Genomic DNA, 17,674 nt, shown 5'->3' on the forward strand with positions numbered 1-17,674 from the left:
GTTCGAAAGTTGCTCAATGACTATTGTCTAAATATGGTGACACTTCTATAAACTGTGGTTCTTACATTGGTTCTTATGTACTTTTCTACTGTCTAGGTAGAGAAACAGTCTGGGTAATGGCCAAAATGCTTATCTTGGAGTTAGGAAAATCTCAGTTCACCTAATACCTTTCTCATTTACTAGTGGCATAATTCCAGAGACTCCACTTTCCTTATCTGTAAAATGAGGATGATATCAGTATTACCTACCTCACAAAATTGTTGTAAACCTCAAATGAAATAACTTGTGAAAAACACATAACACTGCATATAATCATATACATGAACAATTATTGTGATTATATATTAGCAAATTGCATTGTGGGTGAAAAATTATTAGTATTTTCTAGGTGAAATACTACAGAATTTATTACAAAAGTGTTCTTTTTCTAAAACTGCATATTTCCAGCAGCATGGTTTTAAGACTAGAACTTGCCTTCCTAGTTGAGCTTTGCAATTTAGCCTGGGAATGTTCCTGGTTGATTACTGAGTAAGTTAGCTCCACCCAACAGCTGTAATCTGATACAAGTTGTAAGGAAACCAGGAAGTTGGTTAGGTGCACTGACAGTCTTCTGAAGGTAAGTGTGTCTTTGAGTGGTCTCTCGGTTAAGAATCCTGCTGGGCAAAGCATTTGCTGTCTTATACAAAAGTGTGATTAGTATGAAGTCCATGAGGAAGAGTCCAGAAAGTGAATATTTAACTGGAGAATAGAAGATTGGCAGGAGATAGGGAACAAATGCTTTTTTTTTTTGAATGATTTTCTTATACTTGTATTGTGGTAATGCATGCTCTAAAGGGCAGGGAATTAATGAGCTGTCCCATGACACTGAGTAATGTGCTTTAATAAGGAGAAAAGTGTGGCAATAAGGAGAAGAGTGTTTTCTCAGTTTAATAATGAAAAGCTCTAATTTTGTTTGTGCGAAAATTTCTTGGTTTAATTATTATGATTTCGAAACTGGGAATACAGCTTTAATTACAAAATTGGATGGCACTACTGCATGGGAATTGATTCAGGCTTTAATTGGCTTTTTAAATACCAAGAGGCTTTTAGCCAGAAGTTTTAGTTCCAAAACCTTGTAATTTGGCTTTTTTTTTGAACAAAAATTCAGGCATCTGTGTTTGGTCCTGTGCTGTTTAATATTTTACCAGAGATTTGAATAAAGGCATAAATGTCATGCTCATCAAATTTATTTGCTTCTGAAGTTGCAGAAAACTTGTAGCATCTCAAAAATTATTCCCTACTGCCTTTATTTCTTGTTCTGTAATCTGTTGTCTCAGGTTTCTGGTATGTTGAAAGGGTGAATTTCCAGTTTGCAAATCTGTAGCTTGTCTTTGAAGAACTCAGCTTCATTACTTGAATGTCTTTCTCCAGTTTGGTTTTGTCCTTGGATAGTTCCAGAGATATGTGACTTAAAGTGGATTGGTTTCAGATCTAGGTTTCGTTTTCAGAGTGAAAAAGAATCCAAGCTTTAAATTTTAATTGGTTTTGCATGAAGCAGGGAAAAGCACACTAATTTAACTAGTAGATGAAAGATGAGGTTTTATGGTGTATGCCCCTTTAATGGGATGGACTTTTTTTGGGGGGGCAGGCAACTGGGGTTAAGTGACTTGCCCACAGTCACACAGCTAGTGAGTGTTATGTGTTTGAGGCTGGATTTGAACTCAGATCCTCCTGACTCCAGGGCTAGTGCTCTATCCACTTCACCACCTAGCTGCCTTTTCTCCTCCACTTTTTTTTAAATGCACCTTTTGTCTCTGACACTTATTATCAGTTCAATTAAAAACACCTCTTGATTATGTACCAATTATGAGCCACTGGGGATATAAGGACAAAACTGATCTTTGCCCCTATGTTTATATTGCATTACAAAGAATTTTTCTTGTAACGATGCTGAGTTAGGTAGTCTGTTTTATGCCTTTTTATTAGTAACGTATTAACTGACGTTTATATAGTGCTTTAAGATTTGCAAAGCAGTTTGCTACATATATGATTTTATCCTCACAACAGCTCTGTTGTTTAAGTCTACAGTATCATTATCCCTTTTTTCTAGATGAGGAAACCCAGACTTAGAGAGAGGTTGAGTGACTTGCTTGTGATCACACAACTATTATGTGTCAGAGCTGGTAAATGAACTCAGGTTCTTGGAGTACTTTGTAAAGTGTTACATGAATATGAGTCATCCTTAATGCTTTTTTGAGTTCAGTGCTTTTCCCACTGTACTAGCCCTTGTTATTTCTGGTAAATGCTAGGTAGATAGCTTAAGATTCTTTTCAGCCCAAAGTGTTATTAAACTGCCTATACCCCCAGTAATACCACTACTAGGTCTATTTCCCAAGATGATTAGAGAAAAAAGCAAAGAACCTATCTGTTCTAAAATGTTTATAGCAGCTCTCTTTGTGGTGGTAAAGAGCTGCAAATTGTGGGGATGCCTGTCAGTTGGGGAATGGCTAAACAAGTCATGGTATGTGATTGTGATGTGCTATACGAAATGATAAGCTCGTTGATTTTAGAAAAACATTCATAGATTTGCATGATATAATGAAGAGCAGAATGAGCAGAACCAAGAGAATGTTATATTCAATAACAGCAGTATTGTTTTAAGAATAACATTGAGTGACTAAGTCATTTTGATAATTGTAAACACCCAAATTAACTACAAAGGACATATGAAGGAAGATGCTTTTTGCATCTAGAGAAAGAACTGATAAATAGAAGTATGTATAGAATGATTTTACATATATACATATTTGTGTCTAATGGTAGCCATCTCTAGGGTGGGGAGGAAGGAAGGGAAGAAAAAAAGAAAAAATAAAGAAGTTTACATGATAACATTATATATTTAAAAGGAATAGTGAGTTATATGTAATAGATTTGCAGTTTCATGTGCAATCATCTTTTTAAAAATTTTGCTATGTTATGGAAATGCTTGTTTTAGTTCATAAATTAAGAATAAAATAAAATAAAACAGGTTCTTTCCAGTTCAAAGATTTTTTGCACTAAGATTAATGTGCATTGACAATTAGCAACCTAATAAACTGATAATTTTATACACTATACAGATTACCCATGTGTGATCATATCTCTTATATGGGTAGCAGATTTAGTGAAATTCTGATTAAAAAAATGTTTATGCTGTGCAGTCAGATCAGTATTCTCATTGATTCACAAACATGCCATATTCCTTTTTCTCCCCCATACCTTCAGATTTCTTCCACCCTCTTTTCTGCCTATACCGACTCATAGTTTAAGACCCAGTTCAAGTCCCAGCTGCTATACAAAACCTACTCTGCTTGAACCCTTATTGACCTCTCTTCTCTGAATATCTATTAATTATATACTGTCTTGTATCAGTCACTGTTGTTTCATATTGCATTCCCAAGTGGTCTATCTACTTCTTGTGCTCAGAGTGATAGCTTTAGTTTTGTATCTCTAACAGCATTTAACACTGTGTTTAAAGTGTAGCAGAAGGTCACAACAACTCAAGTCTTGTTAGCTGATTGGTTAACAGAAGACAAACTTGGGTCAGATAACCTTTTATTTTAAGATGACAGACTAACCAATACAGTGAATCTCAAAGCAGTCATTTTCTTTAAAAATACTGAAACTATAAAATGCTGAGTGGGTAAGTTGAGCAGAAAACATTTTATTAAGAACTTTGACTCTCTCTTCTTTCCTTCCTTCTTATGAATCTGTCATCTATTGTAGAATTCAAAGCCTTTTACCCTTTGAAGGATTCATAATTTAGTTGGCTATTATTTCAGAAAGGTGCTGACATTTAAAAAATGCCTTAGGTAGTCTCGTCAGGTAGTTATAAATTCTTAATCCCTCTATCATTCTTATGTAATTGGTAATATGATCCTTGTCCCTACTATTTTTTTTTGTCCCTATTATTTTTCAAGGCATTTGGCTAACCTAGGAAAATTGCTTGTTGAAAATCATGAAACATTAAGAAACTGAAGTTAGAAAACAGACCTGATGACTTCTTGTAGTGTAAAGAACATTGCTAAGTGATCAGTAAAGTGCTGGACTTGGAGTCAAGAAGACCCAAGTTTGAATCTTGCCTCAGACATTTACTAACTGTGTGATGTTGATTGAATCATTAACTTCTCTGGGCCTCATTTTCCACATCTGTAAACTAGGAATAATAATAGAACCTGACTCTCAAGTGCTAATGACAGCTCAGGTTTGTTATTAGAATCAAATGAGATAATGTAAGTAAAGCATTTTGTAAACCTTTAAGTGCTATATAAATGTTAGCTATCATCATCATCATCACCATCATCATCATCATCATCATCATCATCAATATTATTAATTTGAAAGCAAAGGACTTGGTTCCAAATCCTGACTCTGACATTATCACCTTTGGGCAAGTCATTTAAACTCTTTGATCCTCAGTAGAGAATAATACTTGAATTTGCTACATCAAAGGGATATTTTGAGGAAAGAACTTTATAAAACTTAACTTGATATTTTAATGAGTTCCTTGTTCTTTATTGTCTACTCAATCGTTATACCATTTCTTTTATCTTCCAGCAGCTTTCACTAAACTCTAAAACTGTTATATCTATGTCACTGGTTTGTTCCGTGTAACTGTGTCAGTGGGTCTCCAGTGGGGTATTTCAGGAATCTATGCTTGGCTCTGCACTGTAGGTTGAAGGCATAAATAGCACAAAACTGGATGACAGGATCCAGAAGGATCTTGAAAGGTTAGAGCACTGGGCTGAATCTAATAAAATGAAATTCATTAGTAATGAACATAAAGGCTTACACTTGGGTACAAAAAATACGCAAGTATAAGATATTGTTGAGTTATCTCTGACTCTTTGTGAGCCTGTGGACCATAATGTCCATGGGGTTTTCTTGGCAAAGATACTGGAATGACTTGCCATTTCCTTCTCCAGTGGATTAAGTCAAACAGAATTTAAGTAATTTTCCCAGGGTCACACAGCTAATAAGTATCTGAGGCTGGATTTGAACTCAGGTCTTCCTGATTCTAGGCTCAGTGCTCTATCCACTGATTCACCTAGTTACCTCAAGTATAAGACTGAGGAGCTGTTGGGGAACTGTTGTTAAACAGTAGTTGTTCTGAAAAGGATCTGGGAATTTTAATGGATTGTAAGGTCAACTGTGTGATGTGGTAGCCCCCCCTAAAATGGTTAATGCAATGTTTGGCTGCAGTAAGAGAAACAGAGCTTCTAGGAATGTGGAAGTGATAATCCCACCATACTCCATCGTCATCAAATCTCATCTAGAATATCATCACCATTTTGGGGCACTATGGTCCAAGAAGATGGAGAACTTTCAGAGGAGGGCAACCACCGGGAGTCCATGTCATCTGAGTACTAGTTGAAGGAAGTAGGTCTGTTTTGCCTGGAGAAGACTCAGGGGCATCATGATAATTATCTTCAAATATTTGAAGGTCTGTTATAGAAAAATATTTTATTATGTTCAGAAAACCTTATTAATATTGTTTGAACCTAGCTTGATGTGGCTAGAAATTGGCTGATCTCAGAGGTGCTCCTAGGGAAGCTAGATAGCTGCAGGGAATACTTGGATCTCATCCAGATTTTGGATCCATCCAATGCTTGTGTTTTGGGTCCCTCAAATTTGAGTGTTTATGCTTACTGATATACATTTTAGTGGATCTTGTATGAGAACTATCCTCTCTTCAAAATAGGTACTAGTCAGGGGCAGCTAGGTGGTGCAGTGGATAGAGCACCAGCCCTGGAATCAGAAGGACCGAGTTCAAATGCGTCCTCAGACACATGATACTTGCTAGCTGTGTGACCCTAGGCAAGTCACTTAACCCTGATTGCCCCCCTCTGCATAACAAAATAGCTGCTAGTACTCATCCCTGAAGCTCTATATAACTTGAAGACACTGAGGAGGGGAACCTTCTTTTAGATTTCCTCCTCTACCAAATGACCAAATAAATTTCTTTCTAAAACTATTTTAGACTTTAGGGTTTGTTCTCATAACTAATACTGTCATGTGGAAAAAGGATTAGACTTGTCCTGTTTAACCCCAGAAAGCAGAACCAGGAATGAGGTATAAGTTGCAAAAAGGCAAAATCAGACTTGGTCAGGAAAAACTTCTTAAAAGTTAGAGGCTGTCCAAAATTAGAATGGGTTACCTACAGAGGTGGTGGATTTCTCCATCCTGGCAGATCTTCAAGCAGAAGCTAGATGAAGACTTGTTGGGTATGTAATAGTGGAGATTACATTTGTGTATAGATTAGACTAGATCATCACTGAATGAATCATCTAAATCTCAAATTCTGTGATTCTGTCATTTTCATTTTTAGCATTTCATCTGAAAATATTGTAACTTAATTACTGAAAATGTTAATAAAAATTAGAAAAGTAATTCTTGCTATCAAAATGGAGTTTAAAACATTGAAAGATATTTGCTTGTTAATATAATTAGCCTTTTCTCTCCTTTTAAAAATCAGTCTATTGACCCTACCCACCAATCCCTTTGTAGAAAACTAATTTGAATTAAACGTTTTCATTTTTTCAAAATATTGAGAATCTAGTTTTAAAGGGATACTGAAAATACTTGATCTGCTTTTCACTTGTTGATGACATTGATTTTTACTTTGGCTTAACTTCAAAACAAATCTTTTCTTTAGAATACATAGGCATTGCACAAACATTGCTTTTATATGTATCAGCTCTGATTGGGATTATTTGTGGGCTTCATAAATGGAATCAAGTGAGAGATTTTCTTGATGTACCTAGGCAAGAATTTGAATAAAGGAAGGAGAAAAATAAAGATATATATAGTGACATATGGTATATAATATATATGTGTGTGTGTGTGTGTGTGTGTGTATGTATATATATGTGATATATAGTATATACATATAGATACATACATACACACATATGTGTGTATGTGTATATATATATATATATGAAAAATTTCCTGAGGTAGAATTAACTGAGCTGTGATTTGTGAAAGATAGAAAAAAAGGGCAGCAGCATGAAGTGTGTGATTCTCCAAAAGAGAAAGAAAGGAGGCGGCAGGATACTGTGTTAGGCAACTATTGGTGACAGCCACCATTGTCCTGCTCAGAACATTCTCCATCTTCTTGAACCATGGCGATGACAATATTCTAGATGAGATTTGATGAGGGCAGAGTACAATTGGACTACCGCTTCCCTATATAGATATATAACTCTAAATATCTATTTATGTATACATATGTTAGCTATTATTATTGTTAAAATCTTTGTTGAAGAAATACACAAAATAGATATTTAAAATTGCATTCTTAAACTTCAAGAATAGCATCTTAATATACTTGGATACATTTTGAAATACTGATCATTACAATAACACAAGGGAGAGGCAGTGTGGTGCAGTGGAGAGAGAATTGGCCTCAGAGCTAAGAAGACCTAGGCTCTGGTGATGCCTCAGATATGTGTATATATACCTTGGGACCTTGGACAAGTCTCTTACTCTCTCACTGTTGTAGGTAACTCAGCCTAAGACTTAAGTTGCAGATCATGTCCTGACTTATATCGGTAGATGGAATTTCCTTACCTAGGAGTTTACCATTCCAATGTCATCACATGTTTATTCCCTATCCCTATTAATACAAAATATTGCTTTCTTGATTAATGTCCACTTTGATCTAGTGTTGCTGCTATTTAAAAAAAGCAGTAAAGTTTTTTGAATTTTTACATTTCCATTAATAAGTAACCTTTATGTTGTCAAAAGATAAAATAAGCAAAAATATTAATAGAGGCGATCACATTTAGAAACTAACTGTGCTGCTTAGGTAATTCTCTACAGAATTCCACTGCTGGAAACTCACTATATAACACAAATTACAAATAAGTGAGTCTGTTTTGCTTTCTTTTGACATCATAGAAATTTTGTTTTACCTTGATTGATCCATTGTGTAGAACCCTCTACCCATAAGATGCAAAGTCAAAAGAGCAAAGCAATGGGACTTTGAATAGATAGGAATCTTGTCCTCTCACCAAGAATCAAGCAACAATCATTTATTAAATGGTAACAAAGATTAGTTTGAGAAAAATATAACCTCTACCTTGTCATTGTCTTTTTGTAAGGTGTGGCATTTAAATTAAAAAAAAAACCCTAGAATTTCTTTTTTGTACACTTTAAAAAAAATTTAGATAATTTCTTTGAAAAGTCATCAGAAACCAATTAGGCAGCTAGATGGTGTAGTAAATGGAGTGCTAGGCCCAGAGTCAGGAAGAACTGAGTTCAAATCCATCCTCAAACACTTACAAGCTCTGTGACCCTGACAAGTCACTCTGCCTCACTTTTCTCAACTGTAAGGTGGAAATGATAATGGTTGTTATGAGGACCCAATGAGATATTTGCAAAAACTTAGCTTGGCACATTGTAGATGGTTGGTAAATGCTTCTTCCCTTCCCTTTTCTTCTCAAGAAGTAGTTTGTTGCTATAACAATAATGATGATAGCCCACATTTGAATAGTACAAAGCACTTCATGATAATCTTATGAAGGGGTAGACTGAAAAATAACTTGAAAATATATTTTTTTAATGTGAGTATATTCTGTATCACTCTGAGAGCCCACTAATCAACCAACGAACAATTATTAAGCACCACCTATTTGCCAGGTACCATGCTAGGTGCTGGGTGATGCAGAGACAAAGAACCGAAAGTCCCTGTTCTCAAGGATCATACTAAATCAGTACGGGATAGTGGGCACTAGCAAATGGTGGGATCAGAATAGAATCTTAGTGGAAGGTGGTGATTAGAGCTGCATCATGAAAAGAGAGAGGGCTCTGTGAGGGAGAAGTGAGAAAGGAGAGCATTCTAGGCAATGGGGATGCCCATTGCAAAAGTATGGAGATGTGAGACGGATTGCACTGTGTGAGGAATAACAACAGCAACAAAAAGGCCAGTTTATGTTTTCCGTGATTGTAGTGTATAACCTATATCAGTTGCTTACCGTCTCAGGGAGGAGAGAGGGGAGGAAGGGAGGGATAGAATTTGAAACTTAAAACACACAAACAAAACAACAAATGTTAAAAATTGTGTTAACATGTAATTGGGGAAAAATAAAATATTATTAAAAACAAATAAAAAGGCCAGTTTGGTGTATTATAGAGTATAGGAAGGGAAGTAGTCAACAATGAGTCTGGAAAGATAGATTGGGGCAGGATTGTGAAGGGCTTTAAAAGCCATTTATATTTGATCCTAGAGGTAATTGGGAGCCTCAGGAATTTGACTAGTGGAGTGACATAGTCAGATTTGTGCTTAAGAATTATCAACTTGACAGCTGTGTAGAGGACAGATTGGAATGGGGAGAGAGATGAGTCAGCTAAATGCATTAGAAGGCCATTGGAATATTCTAGGTAAGAAGTGATGAGGGCCTGAATTAAAGCCCAGGCTGTGTGAGAAAAGAGGTTTTGGATTCCAGAAATGTTGTGGAGGTAGAAATGGCAAGACTAGGACAACTGATTGGCTATATGGAATGAATGAGAATGAAGAGTTGGGATTACAACTGGAAACACTAGAAAAATGGTGATAGCTGGGACAGAAATAGTGAAGTTTGGGGAAAAGGTAATGAATCCTGTTTTGGACATGTAGATTTTGAGATGTCTGGGACATCCATTGTGAAATATGTAATGATTAATTGTTAAAACAGGACTGAAACTCATGGAAACTGGGGGATATATATGTTCATATTCATGAATATATATTCACATGTATATATGAATCATTTGTATAAGGATGATAATGGCTGTTCTATAGAATAGCTTTTTTATGTCTGCTTTGCTTCCAAGTTACTTAATGCTTTTCAAATCTTTTTCACTGAGGACCTGAAATGATAGTAATTGAACACTGATATATCACTGAGTCTCAGCCTTTTATTACTATATATATTACTGTAACCTTAAGATGAACTCTAGTAACCCTAAGGCCTAAAAAACTAAAAATAGGTTAGAGTACATACTCAAAAAATTCATATATAACAATGATTGTCATATAATTTTAAATTAGGTGGCATAGCCCATAGAGGACACTTGTTCTTTCTTCGTTCTTTCTTCCCTACTCTTGCCAAAGGTCTCAACCTCCCTGGAGTTCATTAAGGAAGTGAAGTTGGTTGAGTGTCAATGGCTGTTGCTTCCCTAATTTAAATCTTTGAGATGTCCTTTAAACATTGTTATCTTTTATTTTTACATACTCTTCATCTCCTGATATATCCCTCCTCATGTGTCTCTTAGTGATCCCTCTGTTAGAATAAAAAAGAGAAAATAAAAGCAATTCAGCAAAATTAACCAACACATCTGCCAAGTCTGACATTAGATGTAATATTCCTCAACTCTGCAAAGAAGGGAGGGAAGTGCATCATCCTGTCTCTTTTTGGGGGCCAAACTTGGTCATTATGATTCATTTTTTCTTATTAATTTTTATTGTTATTTTTTCCATTATAATAATTGTGTATATTTTTCCTATTTGTGCATCTTTGTATTCATCATATTCATAGTTTCTTCTAGGAGAGTAATATTCCGTTGTATTAATGTACTACAGTTTGTTTAGCTATTCCTCAATTAAGGGATATTAACTTTATTTTCAGTTCTTTGCTATTAACATTTTGGCATATATGGATTCTTCCTTTGAACACTTACTTCCTTGAATAAAAAGACTTGCAGTGAGATCATTGTGTCAAAAGATATTTATTTATTCGTTCCACAAACATTTATTAAATAGCTGCTATGTGCCAGGCACTTCTGGGAGAGACAACATGCAAACAAATATATACAAAGCAAGCTAAATACAGGATAAGTAGGAAATAATTCAAAGAGGGAAAGCATTGGAATTAAGAAGAGTTAGGGAAGGCTTCTGTAAAAAGTGGGATTTTAGTTGGGACTTAAAGGAAGCCAGGGAAGTTAGTAGTCTGTTTGGAGGAGGGAGAGTGTTGCAGGCATGGGGGCAGACAGAAAAAATGCCCTGAGCCAGAGACAGAGTATCTTGTTGGAATAGCCAACAAGTGTCACTGGATCAAAGGGTACTGAGCATAAGGTATAAAAAGATTGTAAAGGTTAGGGGAGGCTAGGTTATACAGGGATTTGATTGCCAAACAGATCGTTTTGTATTGGCCCTGGAGGCAATAGGAAGCCACTAGAGTTTATTGAGTAAGAAAGGTGACCTAATTAGACCTGCATTTTAGGAAAATCACTTTATCGACTGAAAGGAAGATGGACTGGAGTGGGAGAGACTTGAGGCCGGCAGATCCCCCAGCAGCCTATTGCAGTAATCAAGATGTGAGGTCTTGCATTAATCAAGATGAGGGACTGCAGTGTCAGAGGTGAAAAGGGGGAATATTTGAGAGATGTTGCAAAGGTGAAATCTTTTAAGCCTTGGCAACAGATCGAATATGGGGGGGGGCAGGCTTGAGAGAGTGAGGAATTCAGGATAACTCCTAGGTTGTGAGCCTGAGGGGACTGGGAGGAGGAGGGGAGGATTTAGGGGGAAAGATAATGAGTTCTGTTTTGGACATACTGAGTTTGTTAAGATGTCTACTGGACATCCAGTTTAAGACGTCTGAAAGGCAGTTGGAGATTCGAGATTGGTGGGAGAGTTTGGGGAAGGAGAGATAGATTTGGGAATCTTCAGCAGACAGATGGTAATTAAATCCATGGGAGCTAATGATATCATCAAGGGAAATAATATAAAGGGAGAAGAGAAGATGACCCAGGATAGAACCCTGAAGGACACCCACTGTTAGAGGACAAAAGCTGGAGGAGGATCCAGTAAAGGAGACAGAGAAGAAGCAATTAGATAATAGGAAGAGAACCAGGAGGGGGTGGTGTCCTAAAAACCTATAGAAAAGAGAGTATCAAGGAGGAGAATAATCAATAGTGTTAAAGGCCACAGAGAAGTCAAGGAGAATGAAGATTGAGAAAGGGCCATTGGAACTGACAACTAAGAGATCATTAGTAAATTTGGAGAAACCAGTTTTGGTGGGCCCAGAAGAGAGGAGAGAGTGCAGGTATTCAAATTGCAGATGGCCTTGCTGAGGACTTCAGTTACAAAGGGCATAAGAAAAATAGGATGATAGCAGGCATGGAAAGATCAAGTGAAGGTTTTTCCAGGATAGGGGATACATGGACATGCTTGAAGGCAGTAGGAAATGAGCCAATAGAGAGAGAGAGAGATTGAAAATAAGTGAAAGTGTGGAGATGACAGAGGGGGCAATCTGTTGGAGGGAACAGGATGGAATGGAATCTCTTAGCCAGGTAGAGGGGTTAGCCTTGGTAGGGAGTAAGGCTACTTCATCATATGAAACAGGGATGAAGGAGGAAAAAGTGGCGGAAGGCACCTGAGTGATATGAGATGGGGAAAAGGGGAGTTCATGGCAAATGGCTTCAATATTTTCTGTAAAATATGAGGCAAAGATATGAAATTTTAAGTCATTTTCTCAGCATAACCCAAATTTCTTTCCAAAATGGCTGGAACAATTTAAAGCTCTACCAAGAGTGTATGAGTGTACCCTTTGGGATGACATTGATGGGAATATGAGGTGCTACCACTGGCCATCCCTCATGCTATGGCTGGGGAGAATGAGGGGTGCTCTTGAAGACGACCATTCCTCTCATACCAAAAGTTTGGGGAGCATACTTTTTTTCTCACTGTGGATCATTTAGAACCTTTGTTTTGACACATAGTGACCTTATTTTGATTTAAGATTCCAGGGTAGTAACCAGTAGCCTATGCTCTACATAGTAATTAAATTCTCCTTGACCACCTTATTATGTAAGTATGTAGAGTTAACTTCCTCAAGCATATTTACCTGCACATGTGCCAGTCCTACATAGTTTAAAAAGACTTAATTAATACATAACAAAGATACAAGGCTTTTGATATAGTACTAAGATAAAAGGTGTTCAGGTACTTGGCTTAGCGTTCACAAAATCTTATGCATGTTAGATTTTGAAGTCCTTTGATGCAATACTATTATCCTCAGTATTTGTTTCAGGCGTGTTAGTGCTTGCTCAGTCAAATTGCCTCATGCAAAATTAGTCAAAATCCTAGGACAAGTTTAAGCTCACAGAGAATGTTATTGAATGCTGGGTGTTCTAACGATCTAAATTCCTATTCAAATTAAATCAGTGTCTTAGAGTACCTCTTGGTTTGGGCAAGGCTGCAGAATTCAGTAGGTTGAATTTTTGTCCCATTAAGCAAAAAAGCTACATTCTTTTTACGGTTCAAGAGTAAAAAAATATCACCATAAGTTAGAATGAATTTGGAGTGGAATGATTTACCTAGTTTCTATTTTACTTATCAGTCTTTTGGGAATTCTTATGATTATTTAAAATAGAGAATTTTAAATCACGTTGTCTTTTTGTCATACCTCTTCGCATTGTTTATGTATAAAATTATGCTTACATTGGGTAGGGATCTTAGGATCATAGATCAACACCATCCACTTTCCCCCTTCTCCTTGGAGAATATTGATTATCTCTGGGTTAGGTCCTGTAAGACCAGCCTGCATACAGATCCTGTCATTTAACTAAGTGCATTACTATTTTGTGTTCAATAAAATGTCTGGTATATAGTAAGTACTTAGTAAATGTTTGTTGAATAGCCTTGAATCATACATGCTCCATGGTATGTTCTCTGTGGGTAAAGGGAGAATATACAGGGAAATTACCATAACTTTAGTTTTTCCAGGAGATGTGATGACAGTGGATGATTCAGCTTCCAAAAGATCCATAGCCTATTTAGTGTGGGAGACTAGGGTTTTAACAAGAAATTGCATTGGAATGGAATCATGAGTTTCCATATAACCCAGTATAACACATGACCAATTAAATTTGAAATTAATCCCTTTGGACTTGTGTGCAGTTTTTCTTCAGTTTTTCCAGGTTCATTGTTTCCAAGATCTTTGTGTTTTCCTAGTGAATGACAAGCTATTGGTTTTTTAGTCACTTCCCTTTTTAGACATCATAATCTCTAATATCACTATTGTGCTTTTCCTTCCCCTTCTTTGAATCATAGCTGGATGTGACTTCAAAGATTATCTAGTGCAATTCCTTCATTTTACAGATGAGGAAAATGATGCCAAGGAGGTTAAATGATAGACCAAAGTCACACAGCTACCAAGTGGTATTCATTCATTTAACAATCATTTATTAAATGCCTACCATACCTATACCACACCATACCACATTATTTAGAGATAGCAATCTTATCTCCTTTAAGTCTTCTCTTTTCCAGGCTAAACATCTCCAGTTTCTTCAACCAATATGACATGGTTTTGAATTCTCTCACCATTTGGGTCAGCTTGCTCTGGATACACTCAAATTTGTCAAAGTTTCTTCTAAAATGTATGGCCAAGAACTGATACAATGGAATCATAACCCCCATTGTTCCGAACTCAAGTGGCGTTATTAGAATTATAAAGGTAGAATTAACTTTTTTTTTCTTTTTGGCAGACACGTCACCCAACTGATTTATCTTCTTCATCTTAAGCCACTGGCCATAGAAATAGGAGAGACTTGTTTTTATTTCCTAATTGCTAGATAAGGAAAACACTTCTCTCTTTGACCTGCCAGAGATTTCTCCACACTGTGCTCCAGGCTTTTTACATGACATTTGGTAAGTACTTGCTATACTCTCCTGGGGAATTTAGTGGTTCCAATCTTTGGCATTTCTTCTTGCTTTTGATCGACTTTTTCTTTTCTGGTTAGTATTACTGAGACCAATGAAAAGGTTTAGGTTCTGTTCTTATTAGTAAACTTGGTTTATCTATTCCATTTCTCTGTACCACTCTGTGGACTCCTTCTTTTCTAGAAGCCATGTGGCTTTGGACCCCTTGGCTTAGGGCACCACGATCCCCCATGGATAAAATGCTGAACTTGGAGCCAGATAGGCTTGGGTTCAATCTCATCTCTTAGTTACTATGTAACACTGAGCAAGTCACTTGAGCTCAAATTATCTGGTGTCTCTGACCCAGTTTTCTCATCTGTAAAATGAGGGGGTTTGATTCAATGACCTCCTAAATTTTCTTCCAGCTCTAAATCTAAGCTCTTACGATACTTGTGTTCAAGGGTTATTGTTGCATTATTATTATTGTTGCATAGTAGGTAAAGTGCTGGACATGAATTAAGAATACTTGGGATAGGCTTCTGCCTCAAATACAAATTAGCTATGTAATTTTGGGCAAGTCATTTAATTACTGTGAATCTCAGTCAAGACAGTCAACAAGAATTAATTCTCATCTGTAAAACGGGGATAATAATAGTATTTACCTCATTGGGTCATTGTAGAGATCAAACAAGGTAATATATATATATATATATATATATATATATATATATATATATATATATATGTGTGTGTGTGTGTGTGTGTGTGTGTGTGTGTGTGTGTGTATGTGTATATATGTGTATTTGTGTATATATATGTGTATATATATGTGTGTGTATATATATAGTATGTATATATGTGTGTGTGTGTATATATATACACACACATACATATATATACACACACATACATATATACATATATATACACACACACATACGTATATATATACATATATATATATATACATACATATATATACACACACACACACACACACACACACACACACACACACACACACATCGCACTTTGCAATCCTTAAAGTGCTACCTAAGTGTGAGCAGTGATGATGTTTCTGTCATTTGGAGTCTGCCCCAGACTAAGCTTTTGTTCCTGTTTAAACTGGTGGCCCTTAGTGGTTCTCTCGACAATTCATGTTTCCAAAATTGTCTGGTTACCACTCATAGGTAGAAGAGGGTTTTTTTAGACACACTCTGTAGTTTAGCAGTAGAAAGCTTTTTCTGGTTCTTCTCATTCTGTCTCACTTGCCTACAGATTGATGAGCCTCTATGGGTCAGTCATATTGTTCCACTTACTGTTCCTCATATACAACACTCCATTTCCTATCTTTTTATCAGCTGTATCCCTTGCCTAGAATGTATTTCTTCTTCATTTTTGCCTCTTGAAATCCCTATTTACTCTAAGACTCAATTGAACAAAGTGCCAGCTTCCGTAGGAGGCTATTCCTGGTTCCCCCAAGCTGCTAGTGCCCCTCTCCTCACCACCCCCCCCAAAGAAAGTACTTAATGTGTTTTGTCTATACGTGTATAGGTATGTGTCTCCCTTATGAGAATATGAGCTTCTTGAAGGAAGGGATTGTTTTTGCCTTTCTTTGTATCCCCAGCTCTTAGGACAGAGCCTGCCACATAATAGGTGCTTGTTGATTGATGCATGGATTTGTAAGTCATTTCTCTTTCCTTGAAAATTTTTAGGATCCTGGTAAACAATAGAAGAAAAAACTACTTAGCAATTTGTCAATAATGACAAATTCCTCTGTCAATAAGGGGGAGGGTATTATGGGTACCACACATGTTGAGAAATAGTGTCTTCCTTTCATGCCAACTTGTCTTTTAATTTTGCTGTAAATATCTAAGTGCCTGCTCTGTGCCTAGAATTATGCTTGGTGATACCAATTGGGTTGTCTACCTCTTGGTATTGTTGGACATGGTTGGTATGTTATCATCAAAGCTAGTTGCTTCTTATTGATATACTGTTTCCGTTATTTGCTTTTGTTATTGTTCTTTTAAATTTTGATATAAGAAACTCTGGACATTTTAAAAGATAGGAGTCATAGTCTCTGCCAATGAAAAGTTATGGCCTAGTTAGGGAGATGACATCTCATCTTGTCTCATTTTGTCCTTGTGGCACCCATAAAGGGTATAACAGAAATTAGAACTCGTACTTGAAGGTTGGATTCATTTAGATAGAAAAAATGGTGGATGTGGGCCAAGTCACAGAGGCAGGAATGAATGTTGTGTTTGCCTGTGTTGAGATGAGGCTTAGAGAAAGATGTTGATTAGCTGACTAGAGAAAAAGGCTTTGTTAATAATAACTAACATTTATGTAGCACTTTAAGACTTAACAAAACATTTTTCTCAAAATAACCTTATGAAGTAGGTGGAGCAGTGTATCATTATCTCCATTTTATAGATAATGAAACCAAGGTTCAGAAAAATTATACATGATTATACATCTAGGAAATGTTAGAGTTGGGACATAATGTATTATGATTCCATGTTCTGTATTCTTACTATTATGCCAGGCCATAACTGTTGGGTTATTGTTAGAGATAAGATTTGGATAGCTAAGGTGAGATAACATCATAGAAGGATTTGAATGCTAGATTGAAAAGTTCTGACTTGTTCTCCTTGCCATATGGGGAGCAACAGGTGATTTTGGGGTCAGTGGGAGTGTGTTGTTATGAAAGTGAATATTTTAGGAAGATTAAACTAGTGGTGGGCTTGTAAGTTGGTTCAGAGAGGAAGAGACTGGAATCAGGCAGATTAATTAGGAAGCTGGTGTTGAGATAGAGTTGTAAACTAAAAAGGAAGCAGATTGAGGTAGCTGGGAGGTAGAAAGACTCAGAACTGACATTTCAGATACTTAGTGTTTGATTGGATGTAAGGATTGAATGAAAGACTTATCTATTAAGTTATTGATGGTTTTTTATGGATGCAATCATAGATCTTTGACTATTGACCTGAGGGACAATGCACAAATTGCTGAAGAACTGCTAATTATTAAGCA

General features: G+C 36.4%; 1 protein-coding gene across 4 annotated transcripts in view; it reads left to right on the forward strand.

Annotated features, from left to right (window-relative positions):
* The window catches only part of LOC110217341 (ferric-chelate reductase 1-like), a 115,684-nt gene that overhangs the window by 45,050 nt on the left and 52,960 nt on the right, over positions 1 to 17,674 (forward strand). The window contains exons 1-2 of one of the 4 annotated variants that reach the window (XM_020999705.2): positions 562 to 616; positions 14,491 to 14,653. The exons of 1 other annotated variant lie outside the window; for it this stretch is intronic. The gene's annotated coding sequence lies outside the window, so the exon portion shown is untranslated. Of the gene's footprint in view, positions 1 to 561; positions 617 to 14,490; positions 14,654 to 17,674 lie in introns of those variants that run through there. 2 more of the 4 variants (XM_020999694.2, XM_020999723.2) reach the window with 2 other exon arrangements.

Source organism: Phascolarctos cinereus, unplaced genomic scaffold, assembly GCF_003287225.1.
Source record: "Phascolarctos cinereus isolate Bilbo 61053 unplaced genomic scaffold, phaCin_HiC Scaffold_5;HRSCAF=322, whole genome shotgun sequence".
NCBI lineage: Eukaryota > Metazoa > Chordata > Mammalia > Diprotodontia > Phascolarctidae > Phascolarctos > Phascolarctos cinereus.